Raw genomic sequence first — 27,302 nt, forward strand, 5'->3', positions numbered from 1 at the left:
TGTGAAACTTCTTTAGAAATATTATGATGCTATGGCTATTTTTAACTCTAAAAGGCCACTAGGTTGGCTGCCAGGCATTGATTTTCTTCTCTTGGCCACCCTAATGATATCTTTCCAAATGATTCCTTGGCCAGGCTGCATAGCTGTTCCAATTCACTTATCGTGGCAGTCAAGTAAATGGACTTGGTTGTCTTCCTGTCAGCTTCTCTATGTGTCAAACCAACATAGCCCAAGATAAGGAGCCTCTGTCTCTGACCCAGTCACTTTGGACTTGGATGCCTCCATTGAATGCCAGGGAAAGTACAATTTCTGAAGACTGGAAAAAAACCCCTCTTCCTCTTTTCTTTTTGCTACATTCTAAAGAAACATCCAGCTCCCCGTTTCTGGGCCTGATTCCTTGAAGTCATCCACCCTGGGGAGGGTGGGAGGATGGATTAGTTGGAAGTAATTTGAGACAGCATGGCTTGGGAGTCCGGGGGCCTGAGGGCTAGCTGGATCTCCTGCAGGCTTGATGAACTAGTATGACTAGGCGCTTCACCTCTTTGAATTAGTTACCTTTCTCGATGTCATAAGGTGTGGGACTTGATGACCTCTAAAGTCATTTCTGGCTCTGGCCTTCTATGAATTATGAATTATTTATAAATTACCCATCCACTTCCTGTCAACGACTCTACAGCTTTCCTTTACTCCCATTCTTCATGTACTTTCCTTGCCCCCAAGAGCTACTCAGTTCAGGTTCAGACATAAACTTGATCCTTACTCCTAGCTCTGAGCCTGACTCTTCCCTTCTACCTCTTTACTTTGATTCCTTTCTGGTCCAATTTTCTGTCTACAGCTGACTCTAGAAACATCTGCTTTCCTGATGCATGCTAAAAGATTAATGGTAGATTGTGGCTTCAATTCACATTTCACTTGCATTTTAGGAGAAGATTGACACTCCAACTTCAAAAGAATGGCCCTCTCACAACAGGGCCTAGACTCAGAGTGAAAACATTGGCTCAAAAACTAGACGGGGAACCAGATTACTTAGGGTTCCAAAGAGAGGCTAAGGAATTCGGACTTCATCCAATAGCAACAGGGAACCATTGATGATTTTTGAGCTGTATCTGAGTTGTATCTTCAAGAGATCATTCAGGCAGCTTTTTGAAGACAAGATTAAAGTGGGAAGAAAGCAGAGGCAGGCAGGAGAGTGAATCCAGGATCTAGGTGAGAGAGACCAAGAAGAGTGGCCTTAGGGGTGAAAAGGAAGTGACTGATCTGAGAGGTTTCAGAAGGATCAACAGGACTTGGGTCCCAGTGAGTCTTGGGATGAGAGAGAGGAAAGAGTTGGGATTGACACATTTCTAACTTGTAAGGTCGATGCACAGTATCGACCTTATTTTACAGGCATATAACATTATGCCTGTAGCTAATGTATGAAACGCATGCTCTTCCATTCTTCCCAGCTCATTATGCTGCAGCCATATCCAATCCAAATCCAAATTGCTCCTGCCTCAGGAGTTTTGCACTTGTGGGAAGTGTATGAGGAGAGAGAGAGAGAGAGAGAGAGAGAGAGATGTGATCCAGGAAAGAAGAAACATGGGGTGAATAAGTATCTATGGAACTTTCTGTCCCTATCACCATATTTCCTTTAGCAAAAGATTTAAAAGGTGTGGGGGCATTGTTAAACTGACAACATTAAGCAAAGGATAATTTATTAGATGAGAGAAAATATCAGTGAGTTATCAGTATCAGTGTCTCTGACTTTTGGAGCACCAGATGAAGCAACCTTGCACAAAGACTTGAGGGTAGGGCCCTGTGAGGGGCCTGATTCCTCATTGGTCCTCGGCATAATCACAGTTTTGACCCAGAAATTTGCAAAAAGTAAATACATTGATAAAAGAAAAGCATGAAAAGACCTGCAGAAACAAGTCATATTCTGAGCTATCATGGAACAGTGGAAATCACATGATTGCAAGATGAGACAGCAGCTTCTTTTGTGAGCAACTTATAGATTACTAAGTGACGGTTGTAGAAGATCAGTTGAATTCTGCCAAAAGGCAGACATGGAATAAAGTTTCATTTCATTTTCTGGAGGGACCAAAATTGCTTTGCGTAAGTGATGGTGGAATGATGTAGAATGTGACAAAATAGTCTTCAAATAGTATTATTTTTCCTGGGTGAATGAAGATGCTAATTGCTAGTCTAGAATGACCCTGTCCCCCCCAAAAATCTGCAGCAGATTAAATTTATTTTACTTATTTGGGATTGAGAGAAGAATTCATGCAAAATAAATTTTTGACTGTGTTCACACCAAATCCAAGGAAGAATACCAAATAAAAACTGATTGCTATCTTGTCAAAACTCTGTCTCATACCTATAAAACATCTCACATCCCATCTACAAAATTAACTACAAGTACATCTTTCTACATCTCTTCTCTATGGCTTTCATGCAATTAACACAGAACAATAAATCAGGCATGGCATGATTTAGCCTAGGAAATAATTTAGATATCTAAAAAATGTGTAGTGTTATAAATTGCTATTATTTATGTTAATTTTTTGTACATACAAAGTACTTTAATTTAGGACCAAAATTTGGAAATTACTTGTAAAAGTGTAGAAAATAATAGTGACTAATGTATTGTGAAAACTGGAGCATATGGAACCAATTCTATATGGTAATGTAAATGTATGAACTACTGAAATAGGAGCTATTAAATTGTTTTAATTGAGTCTTTGGGGTAAAAGTTTAGAATTTGGTTGAAGTTTCTGGCATTGGTAATTAGTTGTTTTTAGAAGGACAGATGCAATTCTAGGATAATTGACTGTCTTTTCATCTTAAGAACTCAAAATAATGGGCACTTAATACCAAATCTACCTTGGATAAAAGATAAGTTAGGACACCAGGACTCATGAACACACAGAATTTAAGAAAATTTTGGATGAAACATTAACATTACACATTGATTTATTTATATTGTCCCTTTCATTGCTTTTTTTAATTTCTCAAAAATATAATATATTATTGGCCAGGTGCAGTAGATCACACCTGTAATCCGAGCAATTTGGGAGGCCGAGGAGGGTGGATCACCTGAGGTCAGGAGTTCTTGAGACCAGCCTGGCCAACATGGTGAAACGTTGTCTCTACTAAAAATACAAAAATTAGCTGGAGTAGTGGTGGGTGCCTGTAATCCCAGCTACTTGGAAGGCTGAGGCAAGAGAATCTCTTGAATCTGGGAGGCAGAGGTTGCAGTGAGCTAAGATTGTGCCACTGCACTCCAACCTGGGTGACAGAGCGAGACCCTACATCAAAGAAAAAAAAAGAATACAATATATTATTAACTAGAGTCACCATGCTTTATGATAGATCTCTTGAGCTTTTTCTCCTGTCTAACTGAAACTTTTATATTCTTTGACCAACATCTCTCTGATACTAGTTCCCAGTCCTCACCCACCCACTCCACCCACTCCTCTGGGACCACCATGCTACTCTCTATTTCCATGAGATCAACTTCTTTAGAGTCCACATAGCCGTGAAATAATGTAGTATTTGTCTTTTGGTGCCTGACTTATTTCACTTTGCAAGATTTCCCACGTCTGGGGAAGGAAATAGAAATCCAGATCTAGAAAGGACAAAGAGCATCAAATAAGATGAATCCAAAGAACCCCATAAGGAGATACATTATAATCAAATTGCTGACAGTTAAAGACAAAATGAGACTTAACTGTTTAAGCTCCTGCCCAATATTACATTGGGGATCTGGAGTTTAAAAGAAGTCTAATTTCAAAAGTATATTCTCTTTTTGTCTTAACTTTGTGCTTTCTGGATCTGGATTTCTATTTCCTTCCTCAGACTTGAAAAATCTTCAGCCATTATGTCTTTGAATAGGGTCTTTGTTCCTGTCTCTCTCTCTTCCTTTTGAGACTCTGATAATGAGTATATTGTTTCAGTGACTGTGTCCCACAAATTTCTTAAGTTATCTTCACTTTTTAAATCATTATTATTATTATTTGGTTCCTCAGATTGGATAACTTCCAATTACTTGTCTTTGAGTTTACTGTTTCTTTTTCCTGCTGACTCTAGTCTACTGTTGAACTCTTCTATTGAATTTTTCAGTTTAATTATTGCATTCTTTAGCTCTGATTTGTTTGACACTTTTTAGCGGTTTCTATAACTTTGTTAAAATTCTCAGTTTGTTCATGCATTGCTCTACTGACTTTGCTGAGCATCTTTATTATCGTTCTTTTAAATTTTCTGTTGGGTAAATCATATATCTCCATTCATTAGGGTCTGGTTTCTTGTCCATTTATTTGGAAGTATTTTCCTGTTTATTCATTTTCCTTGACTCTCTGTTAGTTTTTGTACATGAAAGACAGTTTCGTCTCCCAGTTTTGTCAGACTAGCCTCACATAGAAGATGGACCTCATCAATCAGTTCAGTCAGAGATTCTAGGTGCCTCTCAAATCTTCATGCTTATCCAAACCCCTTTCTTCATTCTTAGTGGCCCCCAGAAGATTTGGGTGTGCCAAATCCTATCAGTTTCCCAAGGCAGATGAGATAAAAGCCAGTACTTTGAGATGCAGTTGGAGAAGTTAAATGTTAGATATATATTCCAGTTCTTTCTATACTCAGGAAGAAACTGAGAGCTGGAGTTCATCTCCCACTCACTGCATTAAGCTGGGGAGAGAATCTGTGACGAATGCCTGTGCTGTCATTCAAACCACACCCTCTGATACTAAGGGTATAACCACTGCACGTGTGCCCACTGAAAAACCACCTTTTTGTTCTTTGCAGTCTAGGAAGGTTCAGGAATGCAGAGTCCCACCAACTCCCAGAGCTCAGTGATTAAAAAGGCATTTCCTGAGATGGGAGCTGTAAAAGTTGGTGCACTTGATGCATGCACAAACTTCTTACAGGGGGAATATGCAGACCTGGATTTATCTCTGAAATGAGCCAGAGAAGAAGATGCAGGAAGTGCCGACACTCCCATTCAAGATCCCAGAGGTCTATTGTTTATCTGCCCCATCAGCTCCCAGATGCAGACTAGTTAGAGGTCCAACCCTCAGGCAGCAACAGGAAAAGTGTGCCAACTCCTTTCAGGGAAAAACTAAGAACTGGGCATTTTAGTCTATTCTCTGCACTGAGCCCAGGGAATATAGCTACTGGAAGTGCTCACATGTCCATTAAAATAATCTCTTTGTTCTCTATGATCCACGGAGACTCACAAATCCAGAGCCCTGTCAATTCTCAGAGCTAGGTATTTAAAAAGCCAGTCCCTTGGGTTAGGGCTGTAAAGTTGGGGTAGCATTTATGTGTTCCAAATACTTCAATCCTTAGTAAGAACCTGGGAATTGGGGATTCCTTCCCAATTGTAAGATGTGGTATCTGAGGTGGGGTTTATACCTAAGCGTGCCTCAGTGTTTCCTATCCATTTTGATGCAGATATTTTCTTAGTTACCTTGTGAGTAGGAGTCTCTCAACCAGTTTCTGGCTCTCTCTCAGAGAAAATTTAACTGCGTGCAGTCATTTATTTGGTGCATACAAGACAGAAAGGAAAGCCAGGAGCCTCCTATTCTGCCATCTCACTGACATCACTCCCAGCAGTGTGATTTGAAAAACATTAAGGACCCTGCCTGCCCCACTACATCCTGCCTACCCAACTTCACTTTTCTGCCGTTATCCTTATTCCTATTGCCTGTAACTGGGTAGCAGATGTAGAATCATCTGTTCCAGGATACTCTAGTGATGAGTAACGTGTATCTAGTGTTTTTCATTTTACAAAGCGATTTTTTTTCCATCATTATCTCATTTAATCCTCATAGCAATTTCATGGCCTAAGTTCTTTTTTTTTTTTTTAAACAGAGAAACAGAAGATCGAACTTAAAGTCACAGCAAGTAGGTGGCAGAGTGAAGAGCAGATCCAGCAGATTCTCTGAACTCCCGGGTGAGCATGCTTTCAGCACCACCACACACCACAATGGAACAGCCTATCAACTTCTTGGAAACTAAATAATAAAGAGAATGACCTTTGTCTTGAGCCTCATTGTCTGTCACAGGAGACATGAGATATCATCTTTGGGCAAGGTCTTCGCCCCATTTTATAATTTAAGTAAAACTTTAATGCTGATTTTCTCTGCCTCCTAGTGTTAGTCCTGGCTGCTGGGAAAGGAAAGGAAATGCTTTCACACTTTATAGACAACCTTGGCTACAACCACATCATTTGCTCCATTTTTTTCTGCTAAAAAATAGGAAAAAGCAGATGTAAAGACTTCTCTGTTTCTCTTTAAAGGAAGAAGATAATAGTTGTTTTGCACATTTTAATTTAGCATATTTTAAAGGCTTGAGAATTGATTTTTTTTAATTGGAAGATTCATCTTGGATAAAAAATTGATGTGGGTTGAGCTAAGAATACTTTTTTTGAATATCAGGAGGCAAGGGAGAGGCTCTGGAGAGCTGTTTGTAGATCTCCAGCAACCCTCATAGTCTCTTTGAGACCAGCTGGACACTAAGACCTGGGCCCATTCTGGCATCACAAGCACATGGGCCACAGTCAGACTATGTAATGGAGTGGGATGTGGGTGCAGGGTGTCTTTTAACCAGGCCCCCATCTCTACAAAATGAAAGGTCGCATCTGATTTCTCTTAGTCTCCCATTCTCATTTCTTTTTTTTTTTTTGAGAGAGGTTTGAATGACAGCACAGGCATTATCCAGGGTGGAGTGTAGTGGTGTGATCATGGCTCACTGAAGCCTCAACTTCATGGCCTCAAGTGATCCTCCCACCTCAGACTCCCAAGTAGCTAGGTCCACATATGTATGCCACTACACTCAAAGAATTTTTTAATTTTTTTGAGAGATGAAGTATCATTATGTACTTCTCAGTATTTACCTCTTTTTTTTAAATTTAATTTAATTTAATTTTTTTTCTTTTCTTCTTTTTTTTTTTTTTTTTTTTTTTTTTTTTTTTGAGACAGGGTCTCACTCTGTCTCCCAGACTGGAGTGCAGTGGCATGATCTCTTCTCACAACAACCTCCGTCTCCCAGACTCAAGCAATTCTCCTGCCTCAGCCTCCTTAGTAGCTGGGATTACAGGCTTGTGCCACCACACCTGGCTAATTTTTTTATTTTTGGTAGAGACGGGGTTTCACCATGTTGGCCAGGCTGGTCTTGGACTCCTGACCTCAAATGATCCACTTGCCTTGGCCTCCCAAAGTGTTGGGATTACAGGCGTGAGCCACTGTGCCTGGCCAGTACTGACTTCTCTGCCTCTTTCCATTGTGTCCCTGAGTCCTTGCTCCCTGGTGAATAACTCTGTATTCACCTCCTTCTTTCACTGAGATCTGGATGCCCATGTGAACTTCCTGAGTGGAGGCTACTCATTCTCTCTTTCCATGCACCATGGGGCTGGAAAGAGTTTGACATTAACCCAGATCCTTTTGAATGTTTCTAGGCATTACACTTTCACCTTGTGAAAATTGCTATTTATTTTGAGTTTGATTATATTTGTTTGTATAACCCACAATATCTTCTATATCACTGCCATTGACTTGCATCCCAGTTACTGTTATTCATTTTTTGAAGACTCTGGCAGCTGATTTGTAATCTTTCTCTGTAAGTCCTGCCATCATCGTAGGAAATTTTGATGGCAAGAATTGAAACATCCAATATCCTACTGTCATAATTCTGAAACTTCTTATTTCTGGAGACAATCATCTTGCCTCAATTTAAGTCATATACTCAAGGGCCATTTCCTAAGAGTTGTCCTCTACTCTGGTTTGAATGCACCCCCATACTCCCAAAAAAGCGTGTGCTGGAAACTTAATCCCCAATGCCACAGTGTTAAAAGGTGGGGCCTAATGAGAAATGATTAGGCCATGAGGGCTCTGTCCTCATGAATTGATTAATGCATTCTGCATCAGTGTAGAAGTGGGTTTATTGTCACATGAGTGAGTTCATCATAAAAGGACAAGCTCGGCCCCCTTCTCTCCCTCCCTCTTGCCCTCTCTTTGCTCTACTTTCATGGGATGATGCAGCAAGAAGGCCCTTATCAGACGTTGCCCCTTGCTTTCCAGCCTCCAGAATGGTAAGCCAATACATTTCTGTTCATTATGAAATTATCTAATCTGGGGTATTGTGTTGTAGCAGCACAAAGTACATCAAGATACCTCTGAAGTCTTCAACTTCCCTCTACCTTCTAGTTTTCTCATGCACGTGCTTCCTCTAGGCATTTGGCATTTTCTCAGCCTTTATTCCTTTCCCTCTTTAGACCCCATGATTGAGCATTCTTTTCTTCTTAGCAACTCTGGACCTCTATCACTCTCCTTTAGTTCCACATTCAACTCCCCACACCCCACATTACTAGCAGAAGATTGTGTCTCTTACCCCACTGAGAAGATTATGCCTCTGGTATCATATTTCTCAACTTTCAGCAGCCTAACATTTATTGCCTCTTCTTTTCTCAGTCTCAGAGGATGTGTTTCCTTGATGCCACTTTCTTCTCCCACACCCACACTTATTCTCACAGTCATCACCTCCTTTTTCTTACATAAAACCTTCTCCCCCATGGCATAAAAATAGTAATTTTTCCCATCCTAAAAAAAAACTTTCAAAATACATAACTGCCTTTATGCCATGTTCATCTCTAACAAGGTAACATCCTATCCATATATTTCAGAAGAGTTGCCTACACTCACTGCCTCCACTTTTTCACCTCCCATACACTCCTCAATTGGCTGCAGTTTAGCTTCTTGTCCCAATCATTTCATTAAAACAGATATCAGTAAAATCGATAACAGCTTCTGAAGTGCCAATTTCAATTAGTGTTTTTCAGTTTGTATCTTACTGAATCTCTTTGACATTGTTAATTTCTTTCCCTTCTTGAAACTCTGGATTTTCTTGGCACCTGGGACACTAATTCTTCTGATTCTCATAATATCTCACAATTCTATCTCTGGTCCTTTCCAGGCTTCTTTTCCTCTTACAGATTGTAAGTCTCCAAAGTTGCCAACAGTTTCATGTTCTCCTTAAGCGAGCTGTTCCACCTCCATGACTTCTATTAACACCGATAAGTCACTAACTTGAGAGAATCTCTCTTTCATCCACACCTCTTTCTAAGTTTTAGAATTGGGAGTTTTAGAGTTGGGTATTTGCCTTCTAAACCACTCTAGCTCACCCCTCAAACACAACATGGCCCCAGACTAACTAACTCATTCTCCTGAATTTGGTAATTTATTCTTGCCTAAGCACCAGGTTAAAACTTGGAGGATGCTTTATTCTCAACTTCTGTTTTTCCCTTGTCAGCCATATCATATCAACGGCCAGTCATTCCAAATTAAGTCAAGACTCATCTCTCCCTCTCCTGGATTGTTGTAATGACCTTCACACAAGTCTCCCTGCTTTCATTCCTGTTTACTTGCAGTCTATCCTTATAGGATAGTCAGTACAATCTAATAAAATATCAATCTAACCACGCCAAGCTCATTCTTGAAGGATTTAAATAATTGAGTGGTATCTATAGAAAAATGTCTAGACTCTTCACATATAAGGGCTTCTATGATCTAATATCTGTAGATGTCTTTGGCCTCATCTGTCAGTCCTCCCTCTCTTTCTGCTTTGGCAACAAGGAACTGCATGTAGTTCACATTACCCACCACCCCAACCAGACAGGACTGACTACAGATATTTGCTCATGTTCTTCCCCTGCCTGGAATTCATCACCATTTTTCTCTATCTTTTATGTGGCCCAATCGCAGTCATTCTTTAAGACTCAGTTTATAAGCCCTCCTCATGTTCCTTAGCTGATATTTGAGCCTTTCCTCAGAGCTTCCATAACATCCTGTATATTCCTCTGTCAAATTACTTTACACTGTCTTCTCTGTTTATCTTCCCACCACATTGTATGCTTCTTGATATCTCATTCAACTTTCTATTCCTCTTGCCCTTCCTAGTGCCAGGTATCTAGAAGGTGCTTTGGACTTGGAATTATAGTAGAGTTCAAATCCTTTTCTTCCATGCATTGTTCTATGACATACATAAGTCACCTTACCTGTCTGAGCCATGCTTCCTTATCTATAATTAATCTTTTGTTTTTCAAGAAAAAATCTCAAGATCAAATGAGAAAACATATAAATATTCCTTATAAATTATAAAGTACTATGAAAATATTTTATTATATAGAATATACAGAAAGATATAGATAAAAACATCTCTCATGAATCCTGTACAAATTTTAACAAAACTTCTTATTTATTAAAAAATCTACATAAGCATTTTTATATCAGTGTGTGCTATAGTTTGGATGTTTGTGTCCCTCCAAAATTTATGTTCCTCTAATATAATACTATTACAAGATGGGGCCTTTTGGGAAGTGATGAAGTCATGAGGGTTCACCTTCATGAATGAGATGAATGAGAGCTGTCTAGTCTTTTGCTCTTCCACTCTTTCACCATGTGAGGACAACTAATTCTTCAATGCAAAACACCAATAAACATCCACAAGCATTAAGAATATTCAGAAAACATGACCTCACAAAATGAACTGAATAAGACACCAGGGACCAGTCTCAGAGAGACAGAGATATGTGACCTTTCAGACAAATAACTGTTTTGAGGAAACTCAAAGAAATTTAAGATAACACAGAGAAATAATTTAAAATACTATCAGATAAATTTAACAAAGAGATTGAAATAAAGAGAATCTGGCAGAAATTCTGGAGTTGAAAAATGCAATTGATAAACTGAAGAATGCATCAGAGTTTCCTAATAGCAGAATTTATTCTGCAGAAGAAAGAATCAGTAAGCTTGAAGACAGGCTATTTGAAAACATACAGTGAGAGGACACAAAAGAAAAAGAATAAAAAAGAATGAAGCATGCTTACAAGATCTAGAATATAGTCTCAAAAGTCTCAAAATCTAAGAGTTGTTGACCTTAAAGAGAAGGCAGAGAGAGAGATTGGGGTAGAAAGTTTATTCAAAGGGATAATAACGGAGAACTTCCCAAGAGAAGAAAGATATCAATATGAAGTTCTATTAGATTATAGAATACTAAGCAGATTTAACCTAAAGAAGAGTACCTCAAGTCATTTAATAATTAGACTCCCAAAGGTCAAGGATAAAGAGAGGATCCTAAAAGCAGCAAGAAAGAAGAAACAAATAACATACAATGGAACTCCAATATACTTGGCCGCAGACTTTTCAGTGGAAACCTAACAGGCCTGGAGAGAGTGGCATGATGTATTTAAAGTGCAAAGAAAAAACATCTTATGCTAGAGTAGTGTATCTGGTGAAAATATCCTTCAAACATGAGAGAGAAATACTTTTCCAGACAAACCAAATCCAAGGGTTTTCATCAACACCAGACCTGTCCTACACGAAATGCTAAAAGGAGTTCTTCAACCTGAAAGGAAAAGATGTTAATGATGAATAAGAAATCATCTGAAGGTACAAAACTCACTGGTAATAGTAAGTACAAAGAAAAGCAGAGAATGTTATAACACTAATTGTGGTTTGCAAGCTACTCATATCCTAGGTAGAAAGATGAAAAGATGAACTGGATCAAAATAATAACTACAACAACTTTTCAAGACATAGCCAGTACAACAAAATATAAATAGAAGCAACAAAAAGTTAAAAAGTGGGGGAAGGAAGTTAAAGTGTAGAGTTTTCTCTTTGTTTGTTTGTTTATGCAATCAGTGTTAACTTGTCATCGGTTTAAAATAATGGGTTATAAGAAATCATTTGCAAGCCACATGAAGAGACATAAAATGGATGCATGAAAACTAAAAAGCAAGAAATTAAAACATACCACCAGAGAAAATCACCTTCACTAAAAGGAATACAGGAAGGAAGGAAGAGAAGACCACAAAACAACCAGAAAACAAGTCAAAAAATGGCAGGAGTAAGGCCTTACTTATTAATAATAATATTGAATGTAAATGGACTAAACTCTCCAATTAAAAGACATACAGTGGCTTAATGAATAAAAAATAAGACCCAATGATCTGTTGCCTACAAGAAATATGCTTCACCTATAAAGACACACATAGACTGAAAATAAAGGGATGGAAAAATATATTCCATGCCAAAAGAAACAAAAAAATGAGCAGGAGTAACTTTACTGTATCAGACAAAATAAATTTCAAGACAAAAACTATAAAGAGAAACAAAGAAGGTCATTATACAATGATAAACAGGTAAATTTAGCAAGAAGATAGAACAATTATAAATATATATATGCGCTCAAAACTGGATCACTCCGCTAGATAAAGCAAATATTATTAGAGATAAGTAGATAGACCCTGAATGCAATAATAGCTAGATGCTTCAACACCCCACTTTCAGTACTGGACAGATCATCCAGAGAGAAAATCAACAAAGAAACATCGAACTTAATATGCACCATAGACCAAATGGTCCTAGTAGATATTTACAGAATATTTCATCCAATGGCTACTAAATACACATACTTTTACTCAGCACATGAATCTTTCTCAAGTATAGACCATATATTATGCCACAAAACAAGTCTTAAAATATTTTTAAAAATTTGAAGTAATATCAAGTATCTTCTCTGATCACAATGGAATAAAACTAGAAATTAATAAAAAGAGGAATTTTAGAAACTACATAAACACATGGAAATGAAACAACATGCTTCTGAATGACAAGTTGGTAAATGAATAAATTAATTAAGTAATTAAGAAATTTTAAAAATTAACACAACATACTAAAACCTATGGGATACAGTGAAAGCATTACTAAGAGGGAAGCTTATAGGTATAAATGCCTACATCAAAAAAACAGAAAACTTCAAATAAACAACCCAATGATATGTCTTAAAGAATTAGAAAAGCAAGAGCAAACCAATCCCAAAATTAGTCAAAGAAATGAAATAATAAAAATAGGAGCAAAAATAAATAAAATTAAAATGAATAAAACAATATAAAAGATTGACAAAATGAAAAGTTGTTTCTTGAAAAGATAAACAAAATCATCAAACCTTTAGCCAGACTAAGAAAAAAAAAGAGAAGACCAAAATCAGTAAGATCAGAGATGCAGAGATGAAAGAGAAGACATTACAACCAATACCACAGAAATTCAGAGGATTATTAGAGGCTGCTGTGAGCAACTATACGCCAATAAATTGGAAAACCTAGAAGAAATGGATAAATTCCTACCAAGATTGAATTATGAAGAAATCTAAAACCTGAATAGACCAATAACAAGTAATGAGAGCAAAGCTGTAATAAAATGTCTCCCAGCAAAGAAAGCCCGGGACCTGATGATTTCACTGTTGAATTTTACCAAACATTTACAGAAGAACTAATACTGATTCATTCAAACTATTCTGAAAAATAGAGGAGGAGGAAATACTTCCAAATGTATTCTACAAGGCTGATATTACACTGATACTAAAGCTAGATGAAGACACATTAAAAAAAGAAAAGAAAACTACAGGCCAATATCCCTGGATGAACACTGATGCAAAAAATCCTCAACAAAATACTAGCAAACAAAATTCAACAATTCATTAGAAAGATCATTCATCATAACCAAATGGGATTTATCCCAGGGATGTAAGGATGATTCAACAAATGCAAGTCAATCAATATGATACATCTTATCAACAGAATGAAGGACAAAACCCATGTGATAATTTCAATTGATGCTGAGAAAGCATTTGATAAATTTTAACATCCCTTCATGATAAAAACCCTAAAAAAATGGGGAATAGAAGGAACATACCTTACCATAATAAAAGCCATATGTGACAGACCCACAGCTAGAATTATACTGAATGGGGAAAAATTGAAAGCCTTTCCTCTAAGATCTGGGACAAGACAAAGATACCCACTTTCACCAGTTATTCAATGTAGTACTGTAAGTACTCGCTAGAGCAATCAAACAAGAGAAAGAAATAAAGGGCATCCAAACCAGAAAGGAAGAAGTCAGATTATTCTTGTTTGCAGATGATATGATCTTGTATTTGGAAAAAACTAATGACTACACCAAAATGCTATTAGAAATGATAAACAAATTCAATAAAGTTGCAGAATAAAAAGTCAATGTACAAAAATCAGTAGCATTTCTATATGCCAACAGTGGGAAATCTGAAAAAGAAATCAAGAAATTAATCCCAGTTACAATAGCTACAAATAAAATAAAATACTTAGCAATTAATCAAAGAAGGGAAGGATTTCTACAATGAAAACTATAAAATATATTGAGAGAAATCGAAGAGGACATAATAAAATGGAAAAATATTCCATGTTCATAGATTAGACAGGTTAATATTGTTTAAATATCCAAAATACCTAAAGCAATCTATAGATTCAAAATAATTCCTATCAAAATATCAATGACATCCTTCATAGAAATGGAAAAAACAATCCTAAAATTTATATGGCCACAAAAGACCCAGAATGGACAAAGCTATCCTGAGTAAAAAGAACAGAATTGGAGGAATCATGTTGCCTGACTTCAAATTATATTACAGAGCTATAGTAACCAAAATGTCATGCTACTGGCATACAAATAGACACATAGACTAATGGAACAGAATAGAGAACCAAAAAATAAATCAATTCATCTACAGTGAACTCATTTCCAACAAAGGTGCTAAGAAAATGCATTGAGGAAATGACAGTCTCTTTAATAAATGGTGCTGGAAAAACTGTATATCCATATGCAGAAGAATGAAACTAGAATATCTCTTGCTATATAAAAAATCAAATCAAAATGGATTAAAAACTTAAATCTAAGTCTTCAAACTATGAATCACTAACAGAAAACTTTGGGGAGACTCTCCAGGAAAGTGGTCTGGGTAAAGACTTCTTGAGTAATACCCCACAAGCACAGGCAACCAAAGCAAAAATGGACAAATGGGATTACCTCAAGTTAAAAAGCTTCTGCACAGCAAAGGAAACCATCAACAAAGTGAAGAGACAACCCATAGAATGGGAGAAAACATTTGCAAATTACCCATCTGAGAAGGGATTAATAATCAGAGTATATAAAGAGCTCAAACAACTCTATAGGAAAAAAATATAATAGTCTGATTGAAAATGGGCAAAAGATCTGAATAGACACTTCTCAAACAAAAACATACAAATGGCAAACAGATATACAAAAAGGTGCTCAACACCATTGATCATCAGAGAAATGCAAATCTGAACTACAATGAGATATCATCTTACCCCGGTTGAAATGGCTTTTATCCAAAAGACAGGTAATAACAAATGATGCTAAGAATGTGGAGAAAAGGGAACCCACATACACTGTTGGTAGGAATGCAAATTAGTACAACCACTCTAGAGAACAGTTTGGAGGTTCCTCAAAAAACTAAAAATAAAACTACCATACAATCCAGCAACCCTACTGCTAGATATATACCCCCCAAAAAAGGGAATTAGTAAATATCAAAGTGGTATCTGCACTACTATGTTTATTGCAGGACTATTCACAATAGCCAAGATTTGGAAGCATCCTAAGTGTCTATCAGCAGATGAATGGATGAAGAAAATGTGGTACATATTCACAATGGAGTACTATTCAGCCATAAAAAAGAATGAGATCCTGTCATTTGCAACAACATGGATGGAACTGGAGGTCATTATGTTACGTGAAATGAGTCAGGCACGGAAAGACAAACTTTGTATGTTCTGACTTATTTGTGGGAGCTAAAAATTAAAACAGTTGAACTCATAGAGATAGTATAATAATGGTTACCAGAGGCTGGGAAGGGTAGTGGAGGAGTGGGGGGAAAGTGCGGCTGGTCAATGAGTCCAAAAACAAAATAGAAAGAATAAATAAGTTATAGTGTTTGATGGCACAACAGGATGGCTATAGTCAATAATAGTTGTATTTTAAAGTAACTTAAAGAGTATTATTGGATTGTTTGTAACACAAAGGTTACGCTTGAGGTGATGGGTGCCCCACTTACCCTGATATGATTATTATTCATTGTATACCTGTATCAAAATATCTCATGTGCCACATAAATGTATACACCTACTATGTAACCACAAAAATTAGAAATTAAAAAAGAAGAGAAATACTATTAATCAATAAATAAGATTCAGTAACAGATAAGTATACCATTTTCCTTAAACCTTGCTTTACAAAAAGGCAATAGGAAGTCACTGAAGGTTTTGGAGTAGGAAATTGACATAATTAAAGTGGCGTTTAAAATTTTTTAAAGAAGAAAGAAAAAGAAAAGAAAAAGTGCTTTCAGGATAGAATATCAAGAGTGCAGCCAAGAGACCCTTTTGTTAAGAATATTAATATGGCTAGAAGGAAGTCAGATGCTGTTCATCAAAATAATAGAAGAATGACCCTGAAGATATTTTAGAAATCTTTTTTTTTTTTTTTTTTTTTTTGAGACGGAGTCTCACTCTGTAGCCCAGGCTGGAGTGCAGTGGCCAGATCTCAGCTCACTGCAAGCTCCGCCTCCCGGGTTCACGCCATTCTCTGGCCTCAGCCTCCCAAGTAGCTGGGACTACAGGCGCCCGCCACCTCGCCCGGCTAGTTTTTTGTATTTCTTAGTAGAGACGGGGTTTCACCGTGTTAGCCAGGATGGTCTCGATCTCCTGACCTCGTGATCCACCCGTCTCGGCCTCCCAAAGTGCTGGGATTACAGGCTTGAGCCACCGCGCCCGGCCTTAGAAATCTTTAAGGCTGGTATTCTTATCATAGGTCCAGAGTGCCAGGGATTTGAGGTCAGTTTCAAGGGAAGGACTGAGGATGCCCACGGGACCTAAGGGCTCACTGTCCAAGGATGCTTCATGTTTCTTTCCATGCATTCCAGCACAGGGGTCCTCAGCCAGCCCAGATATGTTTGCAATGATACAGTGTGATGTGCCATCTTATCCCCACCCCACCCCAAGAAGGACACAGGCCGTAAACCTTGGTGTTGTCCATATGGTGCAAACTCTGCAGGCACATGGAATGTAGGAGCTGTGGGGACAGGGCCACCACAGAGTCTCCACTGAGGCAATGTCTACTGGAGCCATGGGGTAAGGCTACCCCTGCCACTCCAGACTTAGAGCTGCCAGCATGCAATTCCAGACGGGGAGAGGTGTAGCAGGGACTGCTCCCAGCAAAGCTACAGGGGCAGGTTGCTTGGAGCTTCCAGAGCCCAACCCCTGCCCCAGTGTGTTTGGAAGATGGAATATGAAGTCAAAGAAAGTTATTCTCCAGCCTTAAAATTTTAATATCGTTTGTCTTGTTGGGTTTTGGACTTTCTTGGAACTTGCTACCCATTTCTTCTTCGCTGTTTTTCCCTTTTGCAATGGGAATGTCTATTCTATGCCATTCCACCACGTATTTCAGAAGCACATAACTTGGTTGATTTCACAGGCTCACAGCTGGAGGGTGAATTTGCCTCGGGATGAATTGTGTCTTGAGTTGCACCCATATCAGATTTAGAAGAGTTTGGACTTCAACTTTAAAGTTGATGCTGAAATAAGTTAAGACTTTTGGGGCTATTTGGTTGGAATGAATGTGTTTTATCTGTGAGAAGGACATGAATTTTTTGAAGGAGGCAGGGGCAGAATGCTATGATTTGAATGTTTGTTTCCTTCCAAAATTAATGTTGAAACTTAATCCCTAATGCAATAGTATTAAGATATGGGGCCTTTTAGGAAATGACTAAGTTGTGAGAGCTCTGCCCTCATGAATGTGATTAATGGTCTTATAAAAGAGGCTTTGGAGAGCTGCCTGTTTTTATTCTTCAACCCCTCCCCATGTGAGGATATCTATACGTCACCATCTATGAGGAATGGGCCTCATCAAACACCAAATCTGCCAGTGCCTTGATCTTGGGCTTCCCAGCTCCAGAACTCTGAGGAAATATATTTCTTTTTTTATATACTTTATGTTCTAGGGTACATGTGCACAACGTGCAGGTTTGTTTCATATGTATACATGTGCTATGTTGGTGTGCTGCACCCATTAACTCATCATTTACATTAGGTATATCTCCTAATGCTATCCCTCCTGACTCCCCCGACCCCACAACAGGCCCTGGTGTGTGATGTTCCCCTTCCTGTGTCCAAGTGTTCTCATTGTTCAATTTCCACCTATGAGTGAGAACATGCGGTGTTTGGTTTTTTGTTCTTGCGATAGTTTGCTGAGAATGATGGTTTCCAGCTGCATCCGTGTCCCTACAAGGGACATGAACTCATCCTTTTTTATGGTCGCATAGTATTCCATGGTGTATACAGACACTTCTCAAAAGAAGACATTTATGCAGCCAACAGACACATGAAAAAATGCTCATCATCACTGGCCATCAGAGAAATGCAAATCAAAACCACAATGAGATACCATCTCACACCAGTTAGAATGGAGATCATTAAAAAGTCAGGAAATAACAGGTGCTTGAGAGAAGGTGGAGAAATAGGAACACTTTTACACTGTTGGTGGGACTGTAAACTAGTTCAACCATTGTGGAAGACAGTATGACGATTCCTCAAGGATCTAGAACTAGAAATCCCATTTGACCCAGCCATCCCATTACTAGGTATATACCCAAAGGATTACAAATCATGCTGCTATAAAGACACATGCACATGTATGTTTATTGTGGCACTATTTACAATAACAAAGACTTGGAACCAACCCAAATGTCCATCAATGAAAGACTGGATTGAGGAAATATATTTCTATTATTGATGCATTACCCAGTCTCAGGCATTTTGTTATAGCAGCATGAACAAACTGAGATAGTATGGTAGTTTGCAAAGTATAGCAAGAGGATGATCTCTTTGTTCAGAAGCCTAGTCAATACTCATAGAGGCACTAGAATTAAACCTGTGAAAATAATCAGCTAATATCATTTAATAGCTATGACAAGAACATGATTTTAGCTTTAACATCATCAGGACATGCACCTTGAGAGAATCTTTAAAAAATCCATAGCATCACATCATTTTTCCTGTGCCTCCAGATTGCTCCTTCTACTCAACTCCTTCAGCAAGCACATTTTATACATTTCTCAATTCCATGTGAAAATCAGGCTGTGGAGAAGAGATTCAGATGAGATTTCACAAACCATCCTGATTTTCCTTAAGTGGATACATGTCACTTATCCAATTCTTCCTCTATTACTTGTCAAGAGAGTAGGAAAAACAGTTCCATTCTATAAGGATAATTCCTGATTCAGATAAATGGAAATTAGAAGCAAATAATTACATGATCACCAGAAGTGATCACTTCTGATGATTTAAATCTTACAGAAAATTGGAGTTAGAAAATTCCTCATTCCAGATTGTGCAACAAAGAGCCTCAAGGAACTAAAAGCACTAAGGCAAGAGTAACATAATCATTTGCTCTTCATGGTGGAGGGGGTAGTGAAGGAGCTTCCAGAACAGGGAAAATTATTTAGGGTGGAGATGCAAGGCCTGGGCTTTGGAGATGAAGACCTGGCTCTGTCATCTACTGAATGGGTAAGCTGTGGCAGGTTATTTAATCTTTCTGGGCCTCAGTTTCCTCACTTGTCATATGGGGATCAATCACAAGATATATCTCATGGAGATGTGTTTTATATATGTGTGTGTGTGTGTGTGTGTGTGTGTGTGAGATATGTATGTATCTATGTTTCTATATATGTTACATATATTGCTATATATAAAAAACATAGAAAGAGAGAGAGCTAGTGAGCTAGTGCACCTGCATGCTTGGCCTGTATTCAATAAATCATAGATATTGATTTATTGAATCAATAAATCAAGAAGTTGAATTCATTTGAAGAGAAATGAAAGTGCAGGGGAATAAAGGAAGACTGTAAAGTTATGTTGGAACCAGATTATGCAGCTCTTGACTTCTAGGTTACAATGTTAAGGTTTTGTTTAGACAATGGGAAGCCTTCAAAGATTTTTGAGTGGGAGCATGACACAATTGCAGATGTGGTTTTTGAAGATTGATCTGGAAGCAGTGTATGGAGTGAGCTTTCAGGGAAATATCAGGAGGTAGAAAAACCAGATAGGAAGCTAGTGTTTTGGTTCATAAGACCTGATGAAGTCTCACCTGCAGCAGTGTTAACTGGGTTGAAGAAGAGGGATATTGTTGAAATACAACTGGCAAGAAGGAGTTAAAGATAGTTCCTGCATTTCACACCTTTGTGACTGGGAGCATGATGGTGATCTTTATTTTAGCAATGGGAAGCATAGTCAGGGAAGTGAGTTTAAGAGGGTCTATAATTTAACATTGCATCTAGGTATTTCAGAGGGTACAGAGATAGAAATATCTGAAAAGCATTTGGGTATAATAACTCTCTAGTGCTCTGACCATGATCAATATTTTGGTATACTTCTTCAGATTATTGGTTCCTATTTCAGAACACTCTGCTTTATTTGTTTAAAAATGCAATCAGTAGGCATGTAGGATTCACCCACAGAAACACTCTTTATAGCAAACCTGGCTGGAATGCATTTCTTCTATTAAGTGACTCTTTAAGAATTCTCAGTTCACTGCTATGCTACCCAAGTTAATCACATTTGTTTCCTGCTAGAAAGATGTTTGAATTCAACCAAGAGCCCGTGCAAACTCCTGTTTTCCTAGAGTTCCTGTGTTCTACTTCCCACCCAAACTGGCTGAAAACATGAACAAATCTAATTCTCGTACAACTGTGTTGAACAGTCTGCTCCTTCATTCTCCTTATCAAAGAACTCACCCTGGCTGCAGAGGCCAAGCCTCCCCAGGGAAAGCCATGCTGAGACCTAGTGTCACATCCACCTTATCTGCATTGTACGCTTCTTTTCTTCTGTAAACTCCCTTTCTGTTGTCCTGATAGACATCAAGGTGGAGTTTAAATGGTCTATAATCCCCAAGTTCCCAGTGGTGCCTCTGGAAAAGATTGGGCCTACATCAGCAATTTTCCAAGTTTTGGCAATGGTGCCTTCTGCAGCCCCGGCCTCTGTTGTCCAGTTCACACTTCCCATTCATCCAAACTACAGACAAGGGGTCCTGCTGTTTTCTGGTCATATCCAGTTCTCAGAGATCTATATTTTTTAGAGAGGCTTTAGTATGTTGATCAATTTCTTTTAAACTGTGTATTGGGATTTATTGTGTGCAAAACATTGAACTAGACAATGCCAGAAACCTCCTTAAGATGAAAGAGACATATAGTTTTTGTTTTCAAATGAAATTACGATCTAGTGAGGCAAGTTGACATATACACAAATGAGACAAGGAAGGCTGGGTAGGGGTGACCATGAAGAAGAGGAGGGTGAAAAGCTAAGCATGAGTTAAATCTTCAACTTTGCAACTACAAGACTTAAATTTTATGTTGAAGACAGGGTACTTTGAAACTCTTTCTCTGCAGAATGGCTAATGGTAGAGCCCAAGAAGACTCTGGGGACAAGTGGAAGTCCCATTTCAGTGCCATCTCTGAGGCCTATTATGTATAGAGTGACTGTACTGTTTGGCTAGAAGAGTGGCTGAGAGGTTGGGTTTAAGGGGCCATTTTGTTAAAGTGAAAACAGCAAACAAACACATTTTAAAGAGTAGCTCAGGTGCTATCCTTAATGGTAAATAAAGGAGATTAAGATAGCACACTGCTTAAGTAATTATGTTTTTGGTATAAATCTAGAATTCAAGTAAGGCTTCTGCTAATTAGTTTTGTTGTTTTTTTTTGTTTTTTTTTTGTTTTTTTGTGCTTTGGTTGTTTTCAGACTGAGGATCTCATTAATACAGCCTCTCGTGGAAGACACATTTGATGTACTGTTCCTTGTGTGTAGAATATACATGAATTCATTGTGCGTGGAGTTTGCATTTTCCCATTTGATTCTCATACCAGCCCTGTAAACAGGTCTTAGCTCAAAAAATTATGAGACTTGCCCCAGTTTCTCTCTAACCAAAGGGTAATTTTTTTGTGGTCAAGGGCCATCTTTGTGTCTCCAAGGTTCAGAAAAGAAATGAACTGAAGAATTTATGACAGAGCTGCAGAAAAACTTCAAAAGCTTTCCTCAGTTCTGTGCTTTTTTAAAAGAATGTAATAGCAATCAATTTCTTTTAGATAAAGCAAGTCAGCTGGGACTACATCCAAAGGAATATATTAGGTTGGTGCAAAAGTAATTGCGGTTTTTGCCACAATTACATTAAAAGTAATGGCAAAAACAGCAATTATTTTTGCACCTATCTAATATCTGATGCTAGAGACATTACTAAACCCTAAGGTGCTAAGGGGAGGTTTCAGCATGATATTTCAGAAATTAAGACATTGCTGGATTCATGCAGAAGAATAAAGACTCAAGTCCACAAATCAAGGGCTAGCAAAGGATGAGACCAGAAATAGGTCAATAGATTCATTGTGTATGACACCACTGATGTATGCTCTTCCTTTGAAGCATTTCAGCCTCAATTACTTTTATTCTTAGGTTTCCGTGGCCCATTTCATTGTCCTGACCCTAAGGACAGGGATTTGGGCAGCATAAGCGTTTTTCAAGTGGTTAAGATATCTTGGAGTCATTTCAGGAGAGACACATCTTTATCAATGTCCATGTCTTTAGTTGAGCCACGTGGGTCCTTTGGTGGGACTTGAGGTTCAATAATCGGAAAAATATCCATGGTGATCAAGGTAAACTGTATTCTAAGGGTGGTAGGGCAGATTAGGGTAGAAGTGTTCTCTTGGGAAGAGTTTTCTTTCTCCAGGGAGGAGGCCAATTAACTAGGTTTAAGGATTCTAATTTAATGCTTAGAGGACACTGCTTCTTAGAGCCACGGAATGAGGCAAAGCACGGAATCAGTGCAGGAAGCCTGCACAAGCTGAATCATAAGGTGTTGACAATGTTGGATATTATTATGGCCTGAGACCCAGAAAAGAATAAGTTCTGAGTTGGCTCAATCTCTTCTTTTTATGTATTACAAAGAAAAAGTAAGAGAACCACAAATTCACATTTTATTCTTAGCTGGGATTGAGACACAGTCCTGTGCAGAGAAATTGAACAGATTTGACTGGAGCACTTTCCTCAAACTATGGTAGAACTCAAGAGCTTCAGCTGAGGGATAATTCAACATGTTTGTTAGCATAAGAACAAACGTAAGAAGAGGAAAAGTGACTCATCTACATAACAAGCTGACCTAAACTGGCCCTAGACAGTAGCCTCAGACCATTACTGCTACTTAAAAGAAGTCCAACTTGTCAGTTTTTGTTTTATGTTCCATGCTTTTTGCGTCCTGAATAAAAATCTTCAAGGTCTCAAAGATCTTCTCCTATGTTTTCTTCTAGAAGTTTATGGTTTTAGTTTTTATGTTTTGTCCTATGATTTACTTCAAGTTAATTTTTATGGATGACCTGAGTTAAGGGTTGAAGTTCATATTTTGTGCATACAGATATCCAGTCATTCCTGCCCAATTGGTTGAAGACTGTCTTTTTCTTATTGAATAATCCTGGCCCCTTTGTTGAAAATTGGTTGACCACACATGTGTGAGCTCTACATCCCATTGATCCATTTGTCTGTCGTACACCAGTTCTGCATTGTCTTGATTGCTAAAGTTGTGTGTGTGTGTGTTTGAGATGGAGTCTTGCTCTGTCACCCAGGCTGGAGTGCAATGGCGCTATCTCAGCTTGCTGCAACCTCTGTCTCCCGGGTTCAAGTGATTCTCCTGCCTCGGCCTCCTGAGTAGTTAGGATTACAGGCACCCACAAATTTTTTTATTTTTAGCAGAGATGGGGTTTCGCCATATTGGTCAATGAATCTTGAAGTCAGGTAAGGTAAGTTCTCCAACTTTGTGCTTCTTTATCAAAATTGTTTTGAATATTCTGTGTCATTTACAATTCCACATACATTTTAGAGTCAGTGTGTCAACTTCTACACAAAAAAAGGTTACTGGGGTTTTATAGGTATAACACTGAATCTGAAATCATTTTGGAGAGAATTAATATCTTAATGCTGAGACTTGCAGTTCATAAACATACATGTATCTGTTAATTTATTCAGGTGTTCTGAACTTATCACAGCAACATTTTGTAGTTTTCAGTGTATCAATCTTACATATATGTGTCAAATATATTCTTGTGTTTATTTTTAAATGTTATTAAAATCCATATTATTTCTTTGACTTTATTTCTAATTTTTCCTTTTTTTTGAGTTGGAGTCTTGCACTGTTGCCCAGGCTGGAGTGCAGTGGCTCTATCTCAGCTCACTGCAAGCTCCGCCTGCCAGGCTCAGGCCATTCTCCTGCCTCAGCCTCTCGAGTAGCTGGGACTACAGGTGCCTGCCACCGCGCCCAGCTAAATTTTTTGTATTTTTAGTAGAGATGGGGTTTCACCATGTAAGCCAGGATGGTCTGAATCTCCTGACCTCATGATCTGCCCGCCTCAGCCTCCCAAAGTGTTGGGATTACAGGCGTGAGCCACTGCACCTGGCCTTTGTAATTTTTCATTGCTAGTATATAAAATTATAATGGATATTAAATATTGACCTTATAACCTGTGACCTTGCTAAATTCACTGTTTCTAGAAACTTTGTTATAGATTTCTTAGGTTTTTCTACATACATAATTGTGTTTTATTTCACATGACTTTGTAATGCAATAAAACTGCCTGCCTGAAAAAAATGACCCACTTATTATCTTGAGAACTGACCAATACAATTACTATTTTTGAGAAAAAAATATTCATCTTTGAGAGAGTCATGGAAGATATCCTTCATAGATGGGGGTATGTTGGTCGCGCAGTTAACCAGTAATCAGTAGTCACTGAAGGTCTTAACAGATTTCCATGATTCAGAAGAATACGAAAGAGACTGAAGAATGCTTCTTGGTATTCCTGCTTAAAATAGAGGTAGATAGGGTATGGGTAGGAGAATAAAGGCCAAAGAGAAAATCAAAGTGTAAAGGATTTAAAGGAACTGTGGATTTGGCCAGTCATCTTATCAGGAGGAGGACTGACTTCTTGAAGCAAATGTATATGGGCTGTGGCAGAGTCTGCTGAGCTATTCCACTCTTAATGAATCATTTGTGTGGGCAAATATTGTCATCAAGCACTCTTCTGAGCTGATCAGGACACTGTAGAACTTATGGGCATCAGTGTGGCTTTCTTCCCTGCTTCTTCAGGTCATTATTTGGAAAAATAGCTTGAAAGAAATAGGTTTATCTGGGAACTGAATGACAATCTAAGAAACATGACTGAGAATGGAATTTGGATTTGGAGATCAGGGTGTTAGATCTCCAAAATGAAGAGCTCTTAGCTTAAGGTAAATGTGTCATGGCGTTTTAGAAAGAAAAGACCTGAAGATGTATTTCCCATCCTTCTCCACCTTGCTGTTTGCACTGGGAGCCTGGGAAGCTAGGAGACTTTGGTCTCTTGCCTCCTGTTGGGTTTAGCCAACAGGAGGTACTGGAAAGTAATCGGAGGGTGGGAAGTAAGATCAGGGTATTCATTTTCCCAGCTCCTTCTCTGCTGGGCTGCAGTTTGGCCATGGCTGTTCCTGACAGCTGGCCCTCTCCTATGACTCTCTTTCTCCAGATTCCAGTAACCACTCACCCTTCTTGCCTCGTAATGCCCTAGGATGGTAAAAGTCTTTTGCTATTTTTAACCATGAGTTGCTTTACCACTCCTTGTGAGTTTCTTATATCTCTGCTCACACCTTAAGATGGTCTCTCCATTAATTTGTCTTCAGTCACCTCTTTTGTGGATGTCATATGGACTCTGTTAGATCAGCCCATCCACTTTAATAGCTTTGGAAATTTGACTAAGTTATTTAATCTCCTGAGTTTTAGTTTTTCCTCTGTAATGTGGAGATGAAAATATCCCTTGCAAAGATAAGAGGCAACATATGTAAAAAGCACATAGTTGCTACACAGTAAGTGGTATCTGTTGTCATCATTATTAGTAACTATTATCACGTAAGGACTGGAAGATCATGGTGCTCTCAAGGACTATTTGGATTAAATTGTAGAACTGGTTGTTACCTATCCAAAAGCATAAGACTGAGGAGGAAAAGTTCAGGAAATAAAAGGTGAGAATGTAGCAAGACGTTGGAAAGACTTACTAGTACATGAGAAAGAGAATATTTTGATATTTTAATATGAGAAGGGAGATATAGCTTTAGGAGTCTCAGACACTTGATGGGAGAATCCTTATACCTAAATATGGCAATGGAGGTGTTCACCTTGTTAGAAAGGAGCAGGCTTTCAGAAGAGATAGAATAGTGCCACATATCACAAGACACATATTTGAATGGAAATGCATTGAACTGTGAGTTAAATCTTGAGAAAGACAAAATTATAAAAGAAAAGAAGTTATTATTGACATACATGAGAGTATCCTGGAGATCCTCTGGCCAGATGGAAGAAATCAACTCTTGACTCAGATTTTGGGTCTGGAAAGGAAGCAAGGTATATAGCTCCTTGAATCTTGACTGTCTTCAGATTGCTTTTATATCATCCGTTGATATCCACTGCTGTTCTGGCTGGGTGGTCCTTCCTTCTCCCATGTTTCAGTTTCTTAGAGGAGCCACAGCCATTTAGTGGGAAAGTTCTTTTAGTTGATCCTCTACTTTTTTCTCTCTAGGGCACGCATGTCTGCCTGAATGGGGAGAGGGGTTGGGGAGACAGAATGGGTTCAAATAAAATCTCCCCATCTGTCTTGGAATCTTTTCCTCCAGAGAACGTTTTTCCCCAGAACCAACTCCCCATGGTACTGAGCCTGACTCATCATGCAAAACCCCTCTTCTTTTGGAGGAAATTATCTCCAAGAGATCTGCAAATCCTTTTGCAATTTACTTTTGATTGGGTGCCCCTGCCTTGCCAGTTACTCTAACATGTGACATACATCTGAGATTTTTTCCCCCCAAGAAGGTGCCTCAACTCCCATATAATTCAAAAGGGTAAAGCTAGAAACTAGAGGGTGTCAGATTCCACCCAACTTCACTTGCCCTACAGATTTTTCTCTCAGCGGGTAGATAAAGTACCCTCTCCTGTACATATTTAAGATCAAAGAGGAGAAAAACTTTGCGAGACAGAGCTTGTGTTAGTCAGAGGAAAAGAAAAGTAATTAGAGAAAAGATACAGCTAGTTCGAAATTCTAAAGTGGTAGATGTCTCAGAAGGGTTGGGAAGGTCCCGGGGTTAGGCATTTCGTTTATGAAATTGCCTACAATCCTGATATAGAAGCAACGGAGGCAATATCTAAATAGAATCCTGTGGCTTCACAGGGAGCTCTATGTAAGCTCAGATCTTCAAAGAACATGGCCATAAATCAAGTAATGAATTAATAAAGGATGATAAATATGTGTGCAAGTGACATTAGAAAAGCAAAAGCTCAGGATAAACTGTGACTCGTGGACAATGCTCAGGACATCATCAGAAGACACACATT

The 27,302-nt window shown here is 38.4% G+C and overlaps 1 long non-coding RNA gene across 1 annotated transcript in view; it reads left to right on the plus strand.

Annotated features, from left to right (window-relative positions):
- LOC141408626 (uncharacterized) overlaps positions 1-27,302 on the plus strand; it is an 80,098-nt gene that overhangs the window by 14,624 nt on the left and 38,172 nt on the right. Inside the window, exon 3 of the long non-coding RNA XR_012424506.1 lies at positions 5,848-5,929. This is a non-coding gene — a long non-coding RNA (uncharacterized lncRNA). The remainder of the gene's footprint in view (positions 1-5,847; positions 5,930-27,302) is intronic.

Source organism: Macaca fascicularis, chromosome 15, assembly GCF_037993035.2.
Source record: "Macaca fascicularis isolate 582-1 chromosome 15, T2T-MFA8v1.1".
In the NCBI taxonomy this organism is placed as follows: domain Eukaryota; kingdom Metazoa; phylum Chordata; class Mammalia; order Primates; family Cercopithecidae; genus Macaca; species Macaca fascicularis.